A 26314-nucleotide genomic window follows, 5' to 3' on the forward strand; every position below is an offset into this window, starting at 1 on the left:
ATCTTCCATGCTGTCACCACATTTTCAGATGCAAACCTCAGTATGACACTCTCTGGACTAAAGTGTTTCAGTGACGCCCCATCACCACTCCCCTACTTATTTGCAAGATAAAGTCCCAGTTCCACTGCACGTATGCAAACTCTTCAAGGCCTGGCCTCTGACCACTTCCTCAGGCTCATTTCCCACCACTTACCCACTGATACCCATTACTTGTACTTCTTTAGGTGTGATATGCGTCTCCTTCCCTGTGCTTTTCCTGATGTTGCTTCCTTCCCATTGTCCACAGATGAATACTTCTCATTCTTTAATACTCAGCCCAATCAACGCCTTCCTTGGCATTTTCTCTGATGTCTACATTCTTTCTGATATAAGTTGATCAATCCATTTTTGGTGTCCCCACAGTATGAGGCTCCACTGGCTGATATCCTACCCAGTCCTCAAAACCAATTTTAAATACTGCTTTCTCCATAAGTAGAATGATCATATGATTTATCTTCCAAATCAGAATGCTCTGAGAATGGGAGGGGGGCGGTCCTATTAATAGTTACACCAGGACAGTAGATATAGTCTAGGACTATCCTAGGCAAACCAGGATATATGCTTACCTAATCAAAAAAAAAAAAAAGCCTCTATGATCTAGCAAAGCTGGTTATGAGCCCTTCCACCTTACACTTCTATCATGCCACTGTGTCTCTGCAATATATTCATGCATGCTTGCCACATTTCTATTACTAAGTTGTACTCTCTCTCTAAGGACAGGAAGTATATTTTACTCGTTTTTGCATGTTCTACTACACCTGCCACATTGCTTCACATATAAAAAGTATTTTAAAATGCTTGTTTCCTTATAACAGTTGGTAAGTGTGGGTGCTATCTGAGGCAGTGTGAAGAAAGAAAACTAGTTCTCTTTTAAATATGTGGCTTTTAATCTACTTACCAACATATTATCAACTAAACTAACCAATCTGTATCAACTACGTCTTAAAATGCCTGGAATTTCATTTTAGAATCTAAAGAAAGGAGGGGACGGTATAGCTCAAGTGGTGGAGCACATGCTTGGCAAACACAGCGTCCTGTGCTCAATCCCCAGTACCTCCTCTAAAAATTAAATGAGTAAGTAAACCTAATCATCCACCACCCCCCAAAAAAGAATCTAAAGAAAAGCTTTCTTCTTTCTGCACTGGGTTTCTACTATATCACTCTGATGAAGAAGAAACAGATGTCTAAATGTTTACTTTTTCCTAAGTATTAACACCTCAAACAAAATTATCTCCTTAAACTCTCATTTATTTAAAAATACATTTATGCTTCCATTTGCTTGGAGAAGTATTGTTTGACTTAGTATCATTTATATGCCAAACTATTGAGAAACTCAAGAAATAGCTAAATTCTTGTATTTCAAATGGAAACAAGGTTATAAGGGTGTATCAAAGAGAAACTTTATTCACTGATGATTTTGGAGATGCCATATTCGGTGAACAGATTGTAACCTGTCATTAGCAAATTTTTACAAATTTTTTCCTAGAAATTCATAAATGTCTCAAAGAACGTGAACACAGTATTGCCTGTTCACATCTTTAATACAGAATAAATTTTTAAATTATGGTACATCAGAAAGCGTTAGTTGTCTCAATTTTATACAAAGTGATGCTGAGTCTAGATAAACACCTCTTGGAGGGGGACCATGAAAACAAACCAACCCTGAACAATACAATTTTCTGCTTAGATTATGCTCCATGTGGAAAATTGTCTCTTGCAGATAGTCAAGTCTCTTGTCAATGGACCAGCAATCCAGACTCAAGGGAACATTAGCTGCAATAACTTGAGATCTGGGCTCTATCAGTGACCATATGCCTACCCTGGGAAGCAGTAATTCCACTTCTCAACCTCTGCCAGTCCTTCAAGTCTTGAATGTCTTACACCACTTTCTGAGGTTGGAGTTTAATCTATTCTGCTTAACTTAAAACCGATATAACTAGGTACAACTAAGAGATGCCTTTCATAGTGTGGTAGATGTTCCAGAGAACTACTTACAATTATTACAAAAATCTTTATTTGAGTGGAGCCCTCCTAGCACACTTCCCCAGATTGTTTCTAACAAATATGCCCACTTCCTTTCCCACAAACTGCAAAACACAGTGAACACAGTATCTGTGGAATAATGTACAAGCCCACTGCCAGATGTCATCCTCATTCTCATGCAGAAGATACTGGATACTGCCCAACAACAGGCAAATCTGTTCTTACTCATTTATATTCTCCGCCTAGGGAAAGGGAATTTACAGAGGCTAATATAAAAGCATACTGAAAAAAAAAGGTATTTTTAAATAGGCCAAAAAAAGATCAAAACTAAGAGAAATTAAGTAAAATAATAAGATAAATTTGGGAGTCAAGTTAGACATACCATATATTCCTGTATAATTACTGACGGTGGCCTGTAAATTTGACTCCGACCCTTCTAGCAGCCAAAGCAAAGAGGAACATGCAATCAGCTAGAAAATTCTTAGCATTAATATAACAGGGGAAAAAAACGGCATTTTATCAGGAGAAGCTCAGCTTTCTCAATCTTGGGGGAAAATATTCCCATGGGTCCTCATTAAGAGGATTCTATGAGTTATCCTGCATTTTATTCTTTTCTCCCCATGTCTAGTTAGTTGGTTAGTTAGTTGTAATAATGCAATAAGCAACTATGAATCTACCACCCATAACCACAGCTGGGACCTTGACGTTAACTTGCAGCAACTCCATGGTTTCAGCCTAGCCTAATCCCCAGACTCCTTCTACCAAAGGTAATCATTGTCCTAAATCACACGTTCCTCATTCCCTGAATTCCTTTTCATGTAAGTGCAACACACTTATATGTACTCCTACAATTTTTTCTTATTTTAGTTGTTTTCAACTTCATAAAAATGGATATCATTTTGTATCCAATTTTTTAGGACTTATCGTCTCACTTAATATAATGTTGCTAAGATGCATTCATATTAAGGCAAAACTATGAAGACAACAAAACGCTCAATGGTTACCAGGAGTTTGGGAGGGGCAGGATGAATAGGCAGTGGACAGAGGATTTTTAAGACAGTAAAAAACACTCTGTGTGATATTTAATGATGGACATATGCCACTATACACTTTTCCAAACCCATCAATTGCATAACACCAAGAGTGAACCCTTGAATGGTAAACTATGAACTTTGGGTGATTGTGATGTGTCAAAGTAGGTTCATCCTTGATAACACATGCACCATTCTGGTTGAGTGTTGCTGATAATGGTGGAGGCTCTGCATGTGTGAGGGCAGGGGCTATGTAGGAAATCTCTGTACCTTCCTCTCAGTTCTGTTGTGCACCTTAGACTGCTCTAAAAAATAAAGTCTTAAAAATTTTTAAAGCAACCAAAAAAACATCCATATTATTGTATGTTACTATAATTCATTTGTTTTGATTGCTTTATAACTTGCCATTGTGTGTCTGTAACACAATTCATTCATTTACTCTCTCATTGGTGGGTGTTTGGGTTATTTGGAGTTTTGCTATTGTGAACAGTCAAACTATGAATATTGTGTTCCTGTCTCCTGTTGAAAATATACAGGAGTTTCACTTGGTTATATACCTAAGAGTGAATTGTGGAGCCATCAAGTGTGGATTATATTTAACAACATTCCCTTACTAAACATGACCACTTACATATGAGTGCTTCATAAAGGGTGAAATATCACATAGTGCATAAAGAACAGGACATCAAAGTGTAATTCAGGTAAAGCCATACCCTGCTCCCTGATAATGTGACTTGACCCAGGGGTAACATTTATCTAGAGAAATAAATAGATCACATGTCCCTCCACGAATACTGTTTCTCTAAGTGAGCCCTAGGAAAGAAACGAGCAACAGGGAACTCAAGGTTAACAGTTCTGTCAGGAAGGAAGCTAAAATGCAGACTGACCATGTGGTTGATTAAGATTAGGAAAAAGTATAAACATTTACTGCTAAGCAACAATAATGCAGGAAGTTACCCATTGTTCCTGAAGGTTCTTTTTCAATGTCTTTCAAATGTTCTTAATGATACCAACTAGAAACGCTTTGCTAGATGCTGAAGCTTCTTCAACATCTCTCCTCAGCAATTTGGCTCTCCCTTTAAATGAAGTGCTTCTTCCCTGAACCAGACAGTTAGCTAGGCAGAGCCTGTGGATGAAGGCTTCGTGGGGACAGAGAACAAAAGACTCAGGAAATGGATGAAGCTCACTTGCCTAGAGTAGAGTTGGAATTAGGACTCAGAGAGAAAACAGATGGAGATGGAGGCAGAAACCAGATCAAGGAGGACCTTTTAAGACATTGATCAGCATCTACTTGATCCAAAGGTAACTGGGAGCACTGATAGGTCCCAGCATAAACTTTAGTTTGTGTTAACTGTGCCCTTCTGATTTGAATCGTGCCCTTGTGTGACCTTGACTTCTTTCATAAGGGCCTGGCATTATTTGCAGTGATATTATCTCTAATCACTTCAAGGTAAATACTTCTGATTAGATCCTGCCCAGGCCTCCTCCTTCTCTACCCTGTCAGTCCCAGCAAGTGGGAACCAGCAAAAGTGGCACTGGGTATCTGAAACATCTGAACTCTTATCAAAGTGTATGAGAAAGATCTGTCACCAAAAGAGTAGTCTGCAGAGGTCACCACATCTCTTGATTGAGTTTTTTCAGAAGTCTTCAACCATATAAAACAGAATGAAATAATGCCAATTTGCAGCAACATGGATGGACCTAGAGATTATCATACTAAGTGAAATAAGTCAGAGAAAGACACATATCATATGATATCATTTATATGTGGAACCTAAAAACAAATGACACAAATGAACTTATTTACAAAAGAGAAACAGACTCACAGACAAAGAAAACAAGCTTATGGTTACCAAAGGGGAACGTGGTGAGAGGGATAAATTAGGAGTTTGGAATTAACAGATGCTCACTACTATATACGGAATAAACAATGAGGTCCTACTGTATAGTGCAGGGAACTATATCCAATAGCTTGTAATAGCCTGTAATGAAAAAGAATATATACACATACACACATACAAACACACACTTACATATATATATGTATGTATGTATAACTGAATCACTATGCTGTACACCAGAAACTAACACAACATTGTAAATCAACTATACTTCAGTTTTAAAAAAAAGAAAAAAAGTCTTCAGCAGAAATAACTTGATCTTTATTAGGCTCAAATCTCAATTATCTCTGAGAGGAATCTGCAGTTTTGGGGGAAGTACCAGAGGTATTCCTTGGCTTTTCATTTGAATCTGTTGAAAGTGCACAGCTTACTTGGAGCTGAAAGGGTAAGCAGCTTAAGAAATCTCTTCCTTTTGCATATTCAACTCCAACAACAAACACACACACACACATACACACACACGAACCTTTAAAATTCAAAATGTTATCTCTCATCTCCTTCCTACACTACATGTACAGTAAATAATCAATGAATCCAGGGCAAAGGTAAAACTTAGCTTAAGCAAATTAAATCCAGTGTTCTCCACATGATGGAGGAGGAGTTTGAGTCAAAGGGGGGAATTAGAAATGGAGTCAATTTCCCATGTTCTTCTAGGTCTCCATAATGTGACTTTATTGTTTTATTAGGAACATCATATACCCCTAAACAGTGAATAACACAAGTGGACAGAATGCAAACTCAGTCGAGCATGGTTCCTTTATATTAACCACAGTATCACTTAACTTCCGTGACCAACAAGAGAGTCGAGGCTTTTCTGACATTGTACCTCAATCACTATGGGATTCTATCATAAAAGAAAACGTTTAAAGTTTAAATTAAAAACTGTCAAAGAACATAAATATTATCTCTTTGTAGGCAGCCATTGATCTTCTGAAATATGAAAGGGGTTTCCCAAGCGTACAGCAAATATCAGACACAGCACCAAAGAAAATGAGCAAATGGCTATGTATTCAGGGTATATACAAAATCATGGTATCTCCAGAGGAAATTAGGTGGTAGCCTGAATAATAAGACATAAATCTAAGAGAAATCTAAGTCTCTGATACACATTTCCATTTCTTCTATATTTCACTCAAAAGTTGTATTTGTGGAAAGCTCAAGGGAAAAAAGCATAATGATGAATTGAAGAAATTTTCTGCATAATTCATGACCTAAAATACATGTTTGCTTACACTATCTAGAAAATTCAAGTAAACCCAAGAGGATTTTTTTTTCTTTGGTTTAAATGATCTGCATAAATGCCTCTATATTCTACTTCAGTGTAAGCAGACTCAGCCTTAATATGTAAGATGATGTATGTCCTTAATCGGCAACATAGGGAAAGATACCTAGTGCACTGTCAGTCTGGACTATCTTGATCTCACTCCTATGTCCTTGAGTGCCCTCATTCCACCTACAATGCTTCCAAGTCCTTGCTTCAATTAAGAAAAAAGTTTTTCCACAGACAATTTACTGATCTTACAGGTTTTTATGCAATAATTCATGAATTGGGCAGCATACAACCTAACGGACAGAAAGGAGTTCCAGTGAGCCGTACAAGGTGAGAAAGTTTTACTAACCAAAGTGAGAAGGAACAAAGAATTATATTTGGAATTTTCTGACTGGTTAGAGCAGGGTTACTTTCTTCATATGGAACAAAAGGAAGTTTTGGAGCTGGTAACTTGTGCTGAGCAAACAAGAGCTTATTGGTTGACCAACGCCTTCCTTTGGGGGGAGAGTCAAGCATAGAAACTTTAAGTTTTAGGTTGCTGACATGGGACTTAGCATGAGCACCTTGGGCCTAAGCTAGTTATTTTAACATCTCTCTTCCTCACCTTTCCCATCAGTATGTGTATGACAGGAGCCTGGATAGGAACCCGACTATGAGCACTAAGACACGCCTACACTAGTCCCGCTATGCCTCACCTACCTCTCCTTGGCTTGTCTAAGACATCAGCATACAATGAATTGCGTTCTTATAGGTGATACCAGTGAACTGAAGGAGAGTGAAAATATTGCAACTTCACAGGAAACCCTGTTATTGCAGGAGAATGGAAGAAAGCTGAAGAGTGGAATAAGTGGAAAATAAAAGCTAATACCATTGTTAGGAGACCCTTGGGAGAAGTCTTCAAGGCGGCAACCTAGATATGACAGTTGTGGCAGAAGCCCACACTCTGCAGCCTACCTGAAGGCTATCAGAATAAATACTGATATGTTTTGCAGTGTAAAATCTCAACAAGACACCCGAATTTCATATTTTAACATAAATTGATGAGAGTTCCATCCTTACGTATGTGCACACACATGCAAACACGGAAATATGTATTATTTTGGAGTCACTACCAACAGTTCTTTTGAAAAGTATACAAAACACACTTGATTGCATGTTAATGAAACAAATTCTGAGAAACATAATTTTCCTGATTCTTTAATGAAGAACCCAAAACGTCTAGGTAACAGAGGCATCATTAAATATCTAAAGACTGAGTCAGTCATCTCAAATACATCACTGAAGGTACCAATAATATACCATTGGGTGCTCTTTGGTGCCACTGACATTATGCAATTTTCAAGAGTTGTGGGATAGCTTTGTATCCACTGATTACTCAGTATCTGATAATCATTTTTAGTCAGGTTAAATAGGGAAGCTGCAATCAGATACATTACCAATTCAAATACCCTTTATTTTACATCTTTAATGGCTATTCACCCATAATTATATATTTCAGTTTCTTTCTGAAACTCGACATAAAATTATCTTTTAATATTTATTGTTATTATACCATAGTTAATGCAATCACCATCTATTAACTCATAACTATGATAAGCATCTCCAACATAATTAAACAAAACAGAATGACACACTGAAATTAGTATTATTAATATCAATGTACTGATACTAGAACAATAATAACACGATTGTTACCTCATACACTGTCTTAAAGGACCATGTTTTCCCTTCCACTCCAAACAATAGTTCTTAACAACATTAATCTCAACACCTGAAATCTAAAGTCTAAGTACACATCTTAAGCCTATCCGAGTCATATCAGAGGAACAGGTCATATTCTGCAGTATAAATATATAAGTCTATATAAACACAACTGAAATCACAAGTTTACACCTTTTCAAACCCACCAGCAGAGGCTCCCTCTTGAGGCCTGCGTGTGTTCACAGCAGGCTTCCAGGAGCCTCCTGGGAGGGAGCTACTCCTGGGGACACAGAGAACTGAAGCACACAACCCCAGTCAGAAACTGCCAGCCACGGCCGGGAGGCATGCGGCTGAATACGTGAAGCCCACAATCTATCATGAGGGTGGTTTTCTGAGCCAGCCCCTATGGACCACATTTAATTTCCTCAAATACAATTATTTTTCATGGAATTTGAAATTTCAGGATACAACGGATAAAACCCAATACTTCTCCAGGAACAGTAACTCATATGTTGCACAGAACTGAAAAATTCTGGGATAAATTTAAATATAATTCCTATTCTAATACTCTAAGTTAAAAGTTTAAAAATCCACATGCTGTGCTCTCAAAGGTCATCCAGGATGTATGCTAAATATACAGAGATCCATAGTCACCATTGATCACTAACTCTTCACTTGTTAGCTAAGTAATATATGAGGCCTGTGCATATAGGCATAAATAACATGTATGTATGTAATAAATATTTACGATTATTTATGTATTATTTAAATTGTTTCACCATCTAAAGTTCACATTAAAAAATACTGGCCTTTCTGTACTCAAATGTGCAGAACACAAGTGCAAATCTAATACTAAACTTCCATGGCAAGAAGTTTTCACAGTTTCTTTTCGTGCTTACCAATTCATAAAAGAGGATCATATTCTAGTCATGTTGTGGGTCACCTTGTTCATTCATATTAAAATTCTAATTTGCTCTGGGCCTATGAGTCTATAGACCTAAGAAGTGGATGAAATACTTCTCGGTAAAATAATTTCACTTGAAGATATTATTCTTTCCAGACATCAGCTCATGAGTGCTTTGAAAGAGACTATATTTCTGTGGTGGTCATTAGAGATGGGAACACATACACTGTTTTCCTTTATTCAGGCCAATGATGGCATAGTACGACCCTGCCACTCTGAAGTTACAAGTAGTCAGGTCATTTCCTTCGGCCAATGAAATGTAACTAAAAATCACATGTATCCCATTAGCCTTAAGAAACAGTACACCATTTGCCAAGTTCCTTTCCTACTGCCTTGGCAAGTATGGGAGCACACAGCGAGATAAGGGCTCCAAGTGACTGCAATGACTCACAATAGACAATCAGCATAAATAAACATTTACCAGAAATAAACTCTTACAGGGTTAAGCCACAGAGATTTGGCTTTGTTTGTTACTTCAGCAAACTCAGCCTATTCTGACTTACACAGTTTCTTAACGGTTCCAGAACTGTCAAAAATCTACTCACAAAGCAAGTATAAGCCATCTATTTAAGATTCTTTAAAATAATAAACACTGGTAAAATCACAAATATGACATTAAAAAACTGCAGAGTGCTGTAGATCAGCTCTGGCAATTATTACAGACAATCTCAAGCGTTAATCAAAGCAATAAGCCCAGTCATCACACTCTGAAATATCCAAGCTTAATTAAAATCTCTACCCTAGGAATAAATAATAAACCAAATGGCAAATTAGGATGCCTTATGGAGACCATGAAATAGATGAATAATAATTTTTTTGGAGGGGGCAGGTAATTAGGTTTATTTACTTATTTTTTAAAATGGAGGTACTAGGGATTGAACCCAGGACCTCGTGCATGCCAAGCACGAGCTCTACCCTGAGCTACATCCTCCTCGCCATTAATGACTTTTAAAATTTCACTTTGCCTTTATAATCTCTTTCTATAAATTATCTCTACCCATCACTGTCATATAAATCTTTCTAAAGCCATTATGTCATCTTCCTAACTCTTATAGGAATATATTATAGGAAACTATAATAGATCCCTACTATTTTTAAATCAAAACCAAACTCCTTGACCCTGGCACTGAAGGCCTCACCAACTCTATACATATTTCCCACCACAACCCAATATATATCCCTGCTGTTCTCACTGCACCCTAATCAACTGGTTTCTTCACCCTACACACTATGTTCTTCACCCCACACATTATGTTCTTTCCAAGCTGCTCCACCTACTATACAATCTCTAAATTGTTGCAATACTTAAAAGTGTGATCCAGCATTTGATATAGAAGAGTTTCCAGTAGGTATTATGGATATATATGTTATTCATTTCTACCCCCATTAATTAGATCACTAGCTCTCCAAAGGAAATGACTTGCCTTCCAGTGCTCAGCAAGCTCTGGATACATTACACATACTTTGAAAATTTATGTTAATTTGATGCGACTTTCGACAATAGCAGCAACAAACAGAAAATAACAAGGATGCACCAAAGCTGAAGGCAGAAAACGATCATAAAAAGATACTAAATTATTTAAAAACAACAAGATCTTGTTTATGCCTCCTTAAAGGCAGTGGATTTATTTTTTTCAAACAAAAGCTTCCTCTTCCAAATAAAACAGTGGCTTGACACCCACAAGAAAAGATCAATACATATCCAGAAACAAAATTAAAGTAAATGCATGGATTTGCCCACACGTGAAATCTCAGGCTTTACTGGAAGAAAGTGGAAGTTGCTGAGAGAGGACAAGGAATACTTCTTAAGAACTAGGTAAAACATGAACTTGAATGAATTGGTATTAATCGCCAAACAGCCCTGAAGCACAAATAGATGGCTTTACACAATTCAGAGGCACAGCTTTCTGGAGGGACAGGAACAGGCTAGTAGTTCATTGAATTGGGATCACCGGGGTTCAGTGACACTCCTCCCCTTGCTGCAAAGACAAGAGACCAAAACTCCGTCTGTAATGGACTCAGAGCAGGGATGTCCTGTATCCGGCTTCTCAGCTACACAGTAATGAGCCATGCTCTAATGAGCTCATGCACTGAAACCACTGGGCTGTATATTTCTTTGGGAAGCTCTCCAGTAAGTCTGCGTTTAGAGAAATACTGTGTTTTGATGTCATTTATACATGACCAAAGAGATATTCCAGATGGATTTTTATGTACTCATATGCTGATAGATTTTTTTAAGTGTTAATAAACTATTGGAAAGGTATTGTTACCATTAAATTTGTACTGATAATAGACCCTCCCCTTGTCTGACTGGAATAAATCTGCATAGAGAACTAAGAAAAACTGTATGTACCCTGTAGGGCTTCTAAATTTGAAAGCAACTGCATTCCAAGTTTTATGGATAGCAACATGTTTTATTCCAAGGTGATAAATTTCTGATAGATTGAGAATCTTTTGATTCACATTTTCACATTTAAGATCTGAGTCCTTTTCCACAGCCTCACTCCCTCCCCCCTAAAAAAACATTTAATATTCCCATTTTCAAAGCCTTTTGTGATCAACTGCAGCGGAAGTGAACTTTACTATTTATCACTCTCAACTCGCTAGCAGAATTCTCAAGTGTGGCCTCGTTCATGTCCTGGGGGAATAGGAGGGCCTCATACAAAGTGGCCTCCCCTATGAAGCTGCCTCTGGCACAGAACCAAAGAAAGTATAGGCAGGCTTCAGAACATTGCTATCTCGTAAGTTTTGAATTTATGTCCAAGGAGCAAAACGTTTCTTTCAAGATGTGCCATCACAGAAAAACTGAAATGAAATTATGGAATTCTATGAAATAGACTAATGCGGGGAAATAAATAGCCTTTGCTGTGATAATGCAGTGTTTGAGGTGAAAATGTTTATTTAGCTGAACCATTCATGCATTTGCCTTATTTCACCATTTCTCTTTATAAAGATTATCACCACCTGGGCTTGCCAAATGAAACTTCCATCGTTACTGCCACTCAACAAAATGCCTGAAATGGGCTAGGATCCTTTCAGGACGGTCTTAGCAGAGACTTGTTGTTGTTATTAGATCACCCTGATAATTTATTGTGCAGACAAACTCACATCTCTGTTAAGCAATTTCATTCCCCCAAGGGGCACTTTATAATTCATCTCTAACTTTACCATTTCGAAGACAAGATAATAATAAAAAGAAACACCAAAACAAATCACCAGGCCATCTAATGATTTCCATGTAAGAAGAAAAATTTTAAAATACCATTACAGGGTCTACTCATGTAGAATGAAGGAGAAAACAGAGCATGGTTCGATGCAAGCAAAATACATGAACACTTTTTGTGACTGCTTTGGGCAAATCATTTGTTCTGTATAAAGGTTTTCTCTTCTATTGAAAAATCTAACTTTACTAATTAATACATTTGAGTATTATAAGAATAAAATAAACTCCCAAATACACAATTATAAATAAGTAAATACATATATATATATAAGTACAAAGTTCTATGTAGACTAAGCATAAACATTTTCAACTTGCCAATAGTTATCAAGTGATTTGAAAATATATTCTCTAATAACTACACATCTAGAAAACCTAACCTAAGGAAATAATCAGAAGTTATTTAAAAAGCTATGCATTAGAATGTTTACTGAAGCACCCTTTTAGTCAGGAAAAAATAAAACACTCAAAATAACTATAAAAGTTCAAAATATGCAGCAATTTAAAATTTTGAAAGAAAGTTAATTACTTGAAGAAAAGATATAATGTTACATTTAAAAGGATGCAAAATTCTACATACAATATGATCTCAATTTTGAAACACATATAGGTACATATATAATTTAGAAACAAAAACTGGAAGAAAATATATGAACACAGTAACCATTTTTACTTCTGGATGATTTTTACTTTCTTCTTTATACTTTCATTTTTAAAAATGTCTTTCTAAACATACATGTATTACTTTTAAATTTTGAAAAAGAGAGGAATAAATGTTATTTTGAAAGAAATCCTTGCCTAAAATAATAAAAGGAAACTAAAGCAAAATGAATATTGTATCATTTGAATGTGCTACAAAATAGCACACCAGGCCGTGGGCCTGGGGCACTCCTGCTCTGCTTTAAATATTCAGTTTAAGCCTCTCTTTTAGGAAGCACTGCATGCTCACACCTTACAAGCAGAACTGAATTTCTTCCGCACACACACAGCCACCCTCTGGTGACCCCAGGACCCTGGACTCCACTGCTCCACTCACCACGCTGCACATGTGCTGGGTAGGAATGGGACTTGCACCTTAGCGTGATGCCTTTAGTCTGTATTAGGGATAACTTAAGAAACTGGCCTTGAAACGACTCCTTGTATGTAATGTAAGGATACTTTTCAAGGTGAAACAGTGTTCCCTAATTATGCAGTGTCCTCTCATGAGGATCAACTGGGGAATACTCTCTCTAGTCTCAATTTCAGAAATAATCACACTTCTCTAGGGCCACACGTTTGGTTTTCATCTTGTGAACACGGTGAATCATGTAATTAATCATGTTTCCCTCAACTTGTTGGCAGCTAGAAAGTTTAGCACTCAATTTGTGACACACCTCTGGCAAAAACTGTACAGCATGCTTTTATTGTGTGTCTCTTGCCCAGTTTCATTCTACTTCCAGGCATTCTCTTTCCCGTTTAAAAAGCTTTCTCATCTTGGTGTCTCAATATATAATTGCATACTCTTGAAACTTTTTTGAAACCAGTCGTATTATATATAAATCAGCTAATCAGTGACAACTTGGATTCATTTTTGTACTATTATTTTCTGTACTACGGTAAAGTAAGTTCATATTTTCTATGTTAGAGTCAATGTTACTTACTATAGAGTTTATTTGTTATTCTTTGTGGAGAAAAAGTATGTCTATAGAGCACATTTTTTTAATATCTAAATAATTAATTGGAGAGGGGTGTTTTGTTTTTTCTCCAGATGGTTGGTGACTTGTCAAGAGGGCCACCATGTGAACGACACTGTTTACTACCACATCATAAAATGATTAGGCAGAAATTTTAATTTATTCTAATGATCAAAATCTTAATTTGCAACATCAACCATGTTTTAAAATATTCATACATCTGTTCCAGTTACACTGCAATGGCAAAGATGCATTTCTTTCTTATTTGGCAAGCGCTACAAATATATCTGTTATTTACAAGCGTGTTGCCTCATCTATCAAGGTTGCTCAGAGCAGATAGCATTTAGTGACTGAGTAAGGCATGGCAAAGAATGATAAAAAAGAAAAATGATTCCAGCCATAGTTATGTTAATCCAGAAATGTCAACTATAAATGTTAAATCTCCCACCAAGTAAATATTTCCCAAAAGGAAGCTTGACCACCATCTCAACACAACCTCAATAAATATAATTAGTGCAGTCAGAGGAGTCACTGTGCTGGGCTTTCTTTTTTTTTTCTTTTCTTTTCTTTTCTTTTTTTTTTCTTTCTTTTCTTTTTTTTCCTCTCTTTTTTTTTTTTTTTTTTTTTTTAGTTAGTTGGTTCCATAGGAAAGTCTCAAATTAAACTGAGACCTCCAGAAACCCCAGCAGACCAGCACACAGTGATACTAAATGGGTAGCGGCTATAGGGAAAGGGAAGTATCTTAATTGAACATTCGATCTCATCACTTTAGGTCCTTCTTCTGATCCATTTTCCAAAGCATGTTTAGTGTCTTTGGCTTTTTTTCCCCGTCTGATTCATATGTCTCCATATATCTTTCTAGGGCATCTCTCTAAAGGACATCTGAAGGGGCAAAGAAAATGCCATCAGTCATTAGTCCCCTTAGAGCACTTTCCTTCTCAAGAAGGCCCTCCCTCTCCTGGCTATTTATGGATAAAAGCAATTCTGCTTTCTCCTGGGTATTCACTGAGTGATTAAATAAAATGTAAGAATCTTCTTAGCTATAGAGAAATAATGTGTAATGAAAAAACTGTGGAACAGAAAAAACAGAGACAATGACATCTCTATTGACTCTCCACTTAGACAACTATAGGCAACAACAGCCCATAACTGTCCGGGAAGCACCAGGTCTGAACTTCTGCTGGGCACCATGGAATGGCCACGCCACACCCTGACTGACCTGCGGCCAAGGTCTGGGGTAGCAGGCAGGCTCGAAAGACTGACAAGATGAACAGGGAGGTGAATCAGGAGGCAGAGACATCAGCTAAAACAAAAGAGTTTCCCTCTTTCCAAATTTTTAGCTTAAAAAACAGAGTCCAGAAAGAACCCATGCACTTATGGTCAATTAATCTATGACAGAAAGGGCAGGAATATACAATGGAGAAAAGACAGTCTCCTCCACAAGTGGTGCTGGAAAAACTGGACAGCTACATGCAAAAGACTGAAACTAGATTCTCTAATACCATATACAAAAATAAATGCAAAGTGAATTAAAGACCCAGAAAAGACTGAAAACCATAAAATTCCTAGAAGAAAACATAAGCAGAACACTCCTTGACATAAATTGTAGCAATATTCTTTGGATTTGTCTCCTAAGGCAAAGGAAACAAAAGCAAAAATAAATAAATGGGAGTTAATTCAATTTAAAAGCTTTTGCACAGCAAAGGAAACCACTGACAAAATGAAAAGACAACCGAGTGAATGGGAGAAAATATTTGCAAATGGTATGACCGATAACGGGTTAATATCAAACATATAAACAGCTCATACAACTCAATACCAAAAAACACAATTAAAAAATGGGGAGAACTTCTAAATAGATATTTCTCCAAAGAAGACATACAGATGGCCAACAGGCACTTGAAAAGATGCTCAATGTTGTTAATCATCAGAGAAATGCAAATCAAAACCACAGTGAGATACCACCTCACTGTGTCAGAATGGCTATCAAAAAGAAAACAAATAAAAAAAGTTGGTGAGAATGTGGAGAAAAGGGAACACCTGTACACTGTTGTAGGAACATAAATTGGTGTAACCACTGTGGAAAACAGTATGGAGGTTCCTCAAAAAAAGGAAAACAGAACTGCCATATGATCCAACAATTCCACTCCTGGGTATATATCCAAAGAAAATAGAAACACTTATTTAAAAAGACATATGCACCCCAAAGTTCACAGCAGCATTATTTACAATTGCCAAGATATGGAAGCAACCTGTGTCCATCAACAGATGAATGGATAAAGAATACATGGCTTACATATATAATTGAATACTACTCAACTATAAAAAAGAATAAAATTTTGCCATTTGCTGCAACAGGGATGGATCTGGAGGGCATTAAGTGAAGTAAGTCAGACAGAGAAAGACAAACACTGTATGATGTCATTTATATGTGGAATCTAAAAATACAACAAGATAGTGAATATAGCAAAAAAGAAGCAAACTTACAGATATAGAGAACAAACTAGTGATTACCGGTGGGGAGAGGGAAGGGGGAGGGACAATACAGGGACGGGATTAAGAGGTACAAACTATCAGGCATAAAATAAGCTACAAGAATATGTTGCACAACATAGGGAATATAGCAAATATTTTAGAATAACTATAAATGGAGTAGAACCTTTAAAAACTGTGAATCACTACACTGTATACCTGTAACTTATAGAATATTGTAAACCAATTATACCTCAATTTAAAAAAAAAAAGGTAACAATTCAACTTCTAAGTTTTTACCTTAGGAAACAATACAAATTAGTCAAATATTTTCTATGTATTTATTTATGCATTCACTCTAATAAATATTTACTAGGCACTTGGAATAGAATGGTGAGCAAGATATACTTGGTCAATGTTCCCATTGAACTTAAGGGTAATAATGGTCATCGTAATATTATTCACACTGTAACAAAAAAAAACTGCACATAACAGGGGTTAAAGAAATTATTGCACATCTATAAAATGTAATCAATTGCAGCCATAAAATGCAATACTATGCTGTAGAAGAATGCTTAAGGTATCAGAAAATATCGGGTTCATGATATTACTATACAAAAGTAGATTGTAAAATATAATGCTATGAATCAGAACACATGTTCAGTATAGCCCAAATTTTGTATACCTTTAAACTGTATTTATTCATTCATTCAATAAATATTTATTTAAAACCTATTAAGTGATAGGCCCTAGGGAAATAGCTATAAACAAAACAGATAAAGGCTTTGCCCTCATGGGGCTTACATTCTAATTAGGATAAATAGACCCTTAATAAAAATGATAAATATATGATATTGAATTTTATGGGAAAATATTGAGTAATATAAGTTGGCAGTAGAAGGATGCTCTAATCAGGTAACATTTGAGCAGAGACCTGAAGGAGTGAGCTCCAGGAATATCCAGAAAATAACATTCTAAGCAGAGGCAACAGGAAGTACAAAGGCCCTGAGGCAAGCATGAGCTTGTGTTCTTGTAAGAGAATAAAGTTTTTGGTAAAGAATCTGGACTTAATTTTGAATGAGATGGGAAGCCCTGGCAGCATTTTGAGCAGGCTGGTTAATAAGAGATGATTTGTATCTTTAAAGAAACACAACTCTTGTGAAAAACAGACATTAGGGATGACAAAAGCAAGATCTGAGACTAGGCGATAGTGGAGCTGATGAGGAGATACTGGAGTTGAGCTAACACTGACCAAAATGGGGAAACTGGGAGAGGAGAACTTTTGGGGTAACAGGTGTGAGGAATTATCCAAAACTTGTCTAGGGACATGCAGCAGCCATGAATATATGCCTCTCAGATAGCCAAGCGCAGGGAATGTGTTGACTGACAAATGGTCCAGCTGTCAGACCAATTTTACGCCAAGGTCATGCCTCCTCTAGACTACTCCTAGCTGATAACTTCTAGGGATACTGTTACGCCCATTCAGGAGAGATGCAGTACTCCTCTCACAGCAATTCTGGCTCAAGAACTCCCCAGCAACCTTGTAGAAACTTTCTTAGAACTGCACCAAAGTCTGTGACTTCCCACCCAACTTCCTTCCTTCCCTCTGTCCCTACATGGGTCAGTCCTGTATCACAGTCTAACAGCTCTTCCAGCCTCCTTGAGGTCTCCCCCTCTCCTCCAGCAAACCCCCCTCATTTTTTTCTCACAGGTATTCTTCCCAGTAAGTGGGATTGCACCTTTAATCCCGCCTTGGTACCCACTTCTTGGCAGACCCAAACTTGTTGAGTTTGAGATTCTAATAAACAAACACCCAAATGAAAATATCTAATAGGCAGTCTACAGTTCGGACTTGGAAGTGGAGATACAAAATGGGAGCCATCATCGCACAGGTGGTATTTAAAGCCATGGGCTAGATGAGATCGCTTTATTCAAACCTTCATTGCCTTCAGCGCCCAGATCCTAACTGTCCACCTAAGAGGAATAACTGTAATATGCTACTTCATGCTCAGCAGTGTTTTATGATGGATACTGTCCAGGAAAGGGCAAGCACCTGTAGGAATGTCTGCATTTTTAATTAGGATGCCTATAGAGTGAACCCACCGGATCAATCTGTCTTGGAATGCCAGGTCCCGTGGTAATTGAGTAAGATTATTTTGAGCCTTCTCTATGTCTATGCTGTCAGATTCACTGTCACACTGATTAATTTAAACTTGCAGAACTTCTTGTTTATTTCCTTTTCATTTTTATCCCCCATTTTTCTACTCTCCAGTCCAATTCATCCCTTCGTCTTCTTCCCATCTCTTTTTCATTTCCCTTCAGTGACCCCTACTTTATTCCTAGAAGAGGTTTCTAAGAAATTTTACCAAACTCTGCCAGAAATATATAGTTAAGACCCCTCAACATAAAATACAGGAGGTGCAAGATTCCCAACTTAACCCACACAAGCCCTCAGAAAGATATGAGTTGAGGAAGTCAGATATGTGGCAGAGGACAGAAAAACTGAAAAATATGATGAATAAAAAGAAAACAATATGGATGTGGAACAGGAACTGTGACCAGAAAGTTATTTATGGAAAAGTAACAGCCACTTTTTTTCCTTATTTCCATCTAGCACTTCCAGCAAGAATGTTCTCTAAATTCAGTATTTCCTCTCATTCCTATCAGTTGTTGTTACATTTAGCTCCCGTCTGCTTCTCTTCTATATCTGAGTGTATAGTTATTTCCTCCATTTTCACATATACACAAAAGAAATAAACACTTTCTTGGAAACAAAAATCAATCAACTAGATGTAAAATTTACTAAGACTAGATTAATAACATTAGGGAAAAGTCGTACCTCTAGACTTATGAATAAACATGATTCATCTCTCAGTAGTGTCATCTTCTTATATTGTTAACATCTCCCAGAACCTATAGAAATAGAAAAACAGTAGAAACAATGAGTAATCTCATGGCTGCAATGGTACAAGGTATTTAACATCCAGCTATCCTCAAAAATCCAAAATGTGGTTGCTATGCCTAACTAGCATTAGGGAAAAGAAAAAAAAAAGCCGGGTCCTTGGTACCACATCCTGGACCAAAGGCTAAAGGTTGCTGGCAACTAGACCCTGGCTCAGTCCATGTACTAAAAATAGCTTAGAAAGGTAGCCAGAGCCTCTCTGTTACGCCAAAGGGCCACAAGGAATGTTTAGAGACACCCTAGTTTTATTGTGATACCTCAAAATAAACCAACACTGAGACTAATAATCGCAGGAAGTATTGCAGTACAGCACCGTGAAAGCAGCCCTGATGTTCACCCTTTCTCTAACAAAAGTTTTAATTAAGACCATTATGAGATTTCCCTCCATCCGCAGGGAAACGCAATTCTAATTTTATAAGTCAATCAGTGGAACAGTAGGATTCAGTTTGAAGACCGTGAACACAATCTTCAGCAATACATCTATTTTGTAGACTGAGGTCTACCTCAATATACACAGATTGCCTGAAGCTCCAAGGAGAACATCAAAAGCAATCTGGAAAAGAGAATTGACGTTTGCGTGAAAAATAACATCATTTAACACGTTTAGCTTGCCTGAGGAAAAGAACAGCTTACAAATACTCTTTTTGTGAACTGTAAACACCACAAAGACTTTAAATAGAGAGAATGAGGAGAAATTAAGAAAAAATTAAATGCAGATTGGCTATCAGGAAAAACTGTCTCCACATCATCAACATCTCCCCCCTGGGGTTAATCAGGACATTAAGTGGGCTTACTGAAGAAGCAGTACCAACTCTTACGCTGGGGATATCTAATAGTTTTATGTTAGACATAAGGACAGGAACAGCCTAGGTGCCCATCCTTGGGTCTTTACAGGTTTTTCTTCACCCCTAGTTGGAGTAAGCTCAGTATTTTGCCTGGAGGTAAACGGGAGAAAAATATAGCCAGGAGAACACAGCGTGCAGTTCACAGGCCCACAGTTCCTTAGGAGAGCCTCCAGTGAACGCAGAGTGTCACCCCACCCATGCCTGAAGCAGCCTCGCCTCTGTGGACGGACGTGCTTCTCACCAGCTCTGCTTGGACCACCACTCAGCTCCCACCCAGCATCCAGCATCAGCAGAAGGGAATGCCCTGCTCTCCCAGAGCAAGGGCTGCCATGAAACAACACTTCTGGCAGGGATTTCACTTTTCTTAGGGAAGACAGTGGGGCACCATTGCTTCAAATGCCCTCAGAGCAGCAAATATTAGTAAGTGGAAAGAGCTGAGGGAACCTGTTTATAAAGCCGTAAGACGCACTCTGTGGGCAAACTGTAGAAATACTTGAGAAAAGACACCTTGCATGGAGCTACTGTCCTGTGCAGAAGGGGGAGTTAGATCAGCAATACCACATAAGTTACTGATGTGAATTTTATTATTATACTATATTCAAATATAATTTATCTTAATATCATTTTCTTACTGATGTGCATTTCATTTGTACCCACAAATAGGGGAGGCCTTGCAAAATTTGGGTTTCATACCAAAATTTCAATTTGAAGGACTGAAGATTTTACTTTATTTGCTTTATATAATCTTAATATTTTATCTGATTTATTCAATATCAGAGCATGGTGCTAAGAATATGCAAGGGTTCTTGTTCATCGTTTGTGTTTCTAATCAAAAGGTAGGTGGTAAGAAAATGCTAACACAAGGATCACTCCTGCATACATCAGCTGTAGCCATCCCCGTGAAGACCTCAATGATTCCACTCAAGAGAAGACATTTGTTTGCCAGCTCCTGTGTTGTCTCAAACTCTGTGGTGTGCCTTGTGCTGATGAGTGGTCTCCGCCACATGGGACTGCATAGCTCCTCAAACCAGTAACTCGATTGTAATAACAAACACATGGTGTTCACCATGTTCAGACTCTGTTCTAATTGCTCTACACATAGTAATTTATGTAATTCTCACTTGACTCTATTAAGTAGTTGCCATTTTTAATCCTTGTTTTAAAAAAGAAGGAAATCAAGGAACTGAGAGCAAAAAACCAGAATGTATAACCAGGCAGTATGCACCTAGAATCTTAGCCACTATATATCACTTTCTTAAGGACTAGACCTGAAGACTTAAGCAGGTGCCCATGCCAACCTCTGCTCCAGGTCCTACTGGAGAGGAGAAAGTAGCACTGGGAGAGAGTAGAAGGAGGAGCTACTAAATATATCAGCGACATAACATACAAACTCCAAGAGGAAGGCATGACACAAAAGGAAAAGCAAAGATCTAAAGTGTGCCGAGAGCAGTTTGTTTGTCCCAGACTACCTCTATCTCTCATCTCTTCTCTCTCTTTCTTAATGTTTCTGGATTCTTGACCCACACCAGAGCTTGCATTTAGTGATGGAGAATTAGTGGATGGTGCCTATTTCTTATAAGGACTTGCTGCAAAAATATATCCCAAGGCCAGCCCACAACATCTATGCTGCTGGCCATGAGGAGCACTGGCCCAGACGCCACTCCAGAAGGTAAACTGGTGCAGCCACTATGGGAAACAGTATGGAGGTCCCCGAAAAAACCTGAAAATAGAACTACCATATGATCCAGGAATCCCAGTCTTGGATATATATCCAAAGAAAATGAAAACACTAATTCAAAAAGATGCATGCACCCCAATATTCATAATAGCATAGTCAAGATATGGAAGCAACCTAAGTGTCCTAAGTGTTCATCAACCTAAGATGAAAAAATAAAGAATGTGTGTGTGTGCGTGTATATATATATATATATATACACACACATACACACACACATATATATATATAATGAAATATTACTCAGCCATAAAAATGAACAAAATTTTGCCATTAGCAACAACATGGATGAACCTGAAGGGTGTTATGCTTAGTGAAATAAGTTAGAGAAAGACAAATACCACATGTGTGCACTTATATGTGGAATCTAAAAAATAAAACAGATAAATGAATGTACCAAAACCAAAACAGACTCACAGATAACAAGCTAGTTGTTACCAGTAGGGAGAGAAGTGGAGGAATGGGCAAGATGGGGGACGGGGATTGGAGGTATGCCCGACTAAGTATAAAACAAGATACGAGGATATATTGTACAGGACAGGGAACACAGCCAACATTTTATAAGTTTAAATGGGAGTATAACCTATAAAAACTCAACATAATATTATAAATCAACTAAACTTCAATTTAAAAAAAAATTTTTAAAAGAATGCACTCCAGCCTTAACAATGTCTGTGAAATAGGATAATCCTGGCAGGCTGAGTGTTTGCTCATATATTATAAAAAACATCTCATTTCCCTCTTTTCCTTCCCCTACTCCAACCTGTTTGGCTTCACTCTTGCGCTTGGGAGCCTTGGCTTTGTAAATGGAAAGGAGGAAAGAGTTATACCGAAGAGGGGCCGGAAGAGAGATGAGGCCCTGGAGGAGACAGAATGGCATCCTGCCCTCACCTAATCTCTTGAGTTGGCTTTGAGCCCCCCCTGGAGAAAGAGGTTAGAGACCTTGTGCGACTCTGGCACAAGCAGAGCTGCACTGGGGTCAAGGTGATTAAGTGTGGCCCAGAGTGGGAGAGCAGGCCACTCTAAAGAGCAGTGCTCACCATTCCAAAAAGCAGTGGCTTTTGGGAGCATCCAAAGGTAGCGTGCTTGACATGGGCACTGGTATCTCACGACTGGCAGCAGCACAAACACTTCTGTAGGTAGTAGGTGTGGACAAGGGAGCACCAGGGCAGCACAAAACAGATGTCCTGTGGCAACCAAGAGGCTGATTTGTGGGCCAACGTGAGGCACACCTCTGGAGACATTTAATCAAGTTAATGGGGCCTTATCCTACCCTGATTTTAGGTAGAGAAAGGAAGTGCAGTCTTACTTTATAATCACACACTAGTGTGTGACGTGGCATATTCACTTAAGTGAGGGTCCATTTCAGATATACATTACCTCACACTGGGACTTCTACAATAGTCTGCCAACTGGCCTCACTGCCTCCAGACTCCCCCTCCTGTAGGCTGTCTCCAAATAGCATTTCATCATATCATTTTCCTGCTTCAAATCTACTCTGTTTCACAAAATAAGGTGTGCCCAGGGGAAACAGTGATTCTAACTCCTGGTAGGGGTGGGGGAGCTGGTAGGATGATCAGCCATCTCGGTTTGCCCAGGGCTGCCCTGGTTTTAGCACTGAAAGTCCCATGTGCTGAGGATACCCCTCAGCCCCAGGATAAGTGGAAAAACTGGTTACCCTCGCTGACCATCAGCTTCGACTTTGAACTGGCATAACCGTGTGTTGGGGTATATTCAATTTTTTTTTATGATGTGCTCCAACACAGAGAAGAACCATTAACAGCTGCTATTTTTACACCAAGGAGCGATGAAATTTAGTTGCTTACTTCATATAGGCAGCTTGGTTGCTATGGCAACAGTGAGTGGCAAACCTGATTGTTCAAACACATAAAATTGACAAATCTTTCAGTGATTGCTTCACACCTTTAAGTTTTAGTATTTTGCTGCCACAGGGATGAGCCCTTTGCATTGTGAAATCACATTATAATACTTTAACATAATCATTTACTTTCCAGAATGTTATTATGAACTATTAGTTATCTTGTTTACAGCTGATGTTTAAAACATATTTTTCCTTTGAGAGGACTTTTAGGACATCATTTTAATTTGGAGCTCATGAACTGTAAACACTCTGTGGACAGCATGTTTGAGTAACTACTGAAATCCTCGAGCATGGCAGTACCTACTATATATCCACGGTTACAGCGAGTGGTGTGTACATTGTCATGGGCTGAAGTTATGACTGGTATTATTTATTTACGTAGACCCTACTTTGCCCATAAAGGATTTAAGGAGGCTTTAAAAACACAATATAAAGCAAGAAATAAAGAAATGGAGATAAAGGGAAAATGTAGGTAGGAAAGTAAATTGGTACTATGAGAAAGTTTAGTATCCAAAAAAAACACAGGCCAAAAAGTTCCATTTCCTTGCAAAATTCTAAAGATGAGTTCTACATCTGTTTCTGACCCACCTAATAGGTACTGCAAAGAGAAAAATCATGCTCTATTAAAAAACTCAATGCTCATTTGGTAAAAATAAACCAGTAACTTAGAAACAGCATAAACTTATCAATAGAGAAATGAGAGGTTTTATCACATGGTCTTCACATAAAGGATACTATTTAAGGGCAAATATCTAAATCAATAGTCAGTGATGTCACCTAAGACCTCTTGTGTAGGTGAAAAGGATTACCTGATTATTTAGAAGGAAAAATGTCTTATTTTCCTAAAAAAAAAGAAGAAATGTGCAGCTCTGAAATTGCAATATAATGATCTCAACTTTGATTTCTTGTTTCTTCCTCCAGATATTTTTCTAATAATTGACTTATAAAACAGAAAAAGCACAAAATAATAGGTTATAACCACCAGGCTTTGAAAGAAATCATGTAAGTAATTTTATTTAATTTTTCTTTGGTAAAACAGTGGGCAAGAAATTGCTATCCATATGGCCCCCAAACATCCTGTTATGCACAGTGCACAATAAACTATACCAATAAAAGCCATTATTTGCATAGGTTTATAATTTACAAAGAGATCCTGCACTCAATACTTCACTTGGTTTTGTGACATGTTTTTATTTTATGACACTAACTACACAAAACAGGAAGATAAATGAAGTAATTTTTCCAACTTGTAATTGGTGATTTCAGATTCAAACTTAGTTCTGAATCCAAAGACTATAATCACTCTATTGCCTTTGCCTAATGAATAAACTATCCACATAGCACAAAATACAGTGATTCTTTACTAAGAACACCATATGAAAGTTATAAAAGGTAATCCTGGCTGTGATATTGTGCTGTAGGTACACAAGATGTTACGTTAGGGAAGACTGGGTGAAGGGTTCACAGGACCTCTCTGTACTATTTCTTGTAAATGTATGTGAATCTGCAATTACCTCAAAATAAAAAGGTTTTAAGAGAGTAATCTTTCAACCACATTTGACAATGGTTTTTCCTCTGAGAGTTTACAGATTAAAAAAATAAAACTTCCAGTCTCCGGTTTGATCTTCATGCTTTAAGAGAAAGACAGGATATGGTGAGAGCAACAAGACTGGAAAATAGGACTTTGTGAAAAAGAAAACAAAACATGAGGAGTGGAGTATGAATGCATTCTCTTTTCCTAGAAAATAAATTCAAAGGAAACATACTTGAACTGAAGAACAATAAAGAGATACTTTCTAATAAGCTGTATACATCTTGTATTTTTCTACCTATGTATAAAATATTCTTTCTCATAATGGCACTAAATACTTCCACAGTGTTAGGAAAACTACCAATCTGTCTTGGACAAGGAGGATTCACCTGGTTGGAGGGTACGGGTTCAACATGTAGCCTCTTTTGGTTTCCTTGCAGGTCCACAAGGTGACCAGAGCCATACAGGGAGACCACACAGTGTCTGAACGCCGATTCTACCGCCTTCTGGTGGGCGAACTTGAGCAAATCATGTAACCTCTTTGGGCTTCTGTTTTCTTATTTTCAAATAATGACAAACGGATGTTGCACTTTGTAAACTGCAAAAGGCTAGAGAAGTACTAGTTATTATTACTACCTGCTACTTCAGAGGGTTCAAACAGACATATTTGATGAAAGTGTCAAAGATAACTTTAAAGACAAGAAGTGGGTTAACCACCTATGCAGTGGGATATGGGAGGCTCTGAAAACCAACTCTCTAAAAAGGAAACGTCCATCCCTCACCCTTAGTCACTAAAATGCTTGATATTCCACCACTGAAAATACACTTTAAAATATTTGCAACACCCTAAGGCCAGTCTTAGTTCTTATTTACTATTGCACTCCCATATTGCACAATGCCTAACACAGAGCAGGTGATCAAAAAATACTGAACATCTATTAGGAAAGGGTCTCTATCTCTAGAAATTTCAAGTTTAAATTCCAACAGGGTTGCAAAAGCTAATGCTGAGGTTTTGTGAACCACTGACTTTGTATATGGTTACTTACAGTAATGGAAGCCACTGTGCAATGCCCAGATCCCTAGTCCAGGGCCAGATCACTGAGAC

The 26314-nt window shown here is 37.8% G+C and overlaps 1 long non-coding RNA gene across 1 annotated transcript in view; it reads right to left on the minus strand.

The window, feature by feature from the left end:
• LOC140696898 (uncharacterized) overlaps positions 1 to 26314 on the minus strand; it is a 305226-nt gene that overhangs the window by 145908 nt on the left and 133004 nt on the right. The window contains exon 2 of the long non-coding RNA XR_012073542.1: positions 19094 to 19167. This is a non-coding gene — a long non-coding RNA (uncharacterized lncRNA). The remainder of the gene's footprint in view (positions 1 to 19093; positions 19168 to 26314) is intronic.

Source organism: Vicugna pacos, chromosome 6 (genome assembly GCF_048564905.1).
Source record: "Vicugna pacos chromosome 6, VicPac4, whole genome shotgun sequence".
Classification (NCBI taxonomy): Eukaryota; Metazoa; Chordata; class Mammalia; order Artiodactyla; family Camelidae; genus Vicugna; species Vicugna pacos.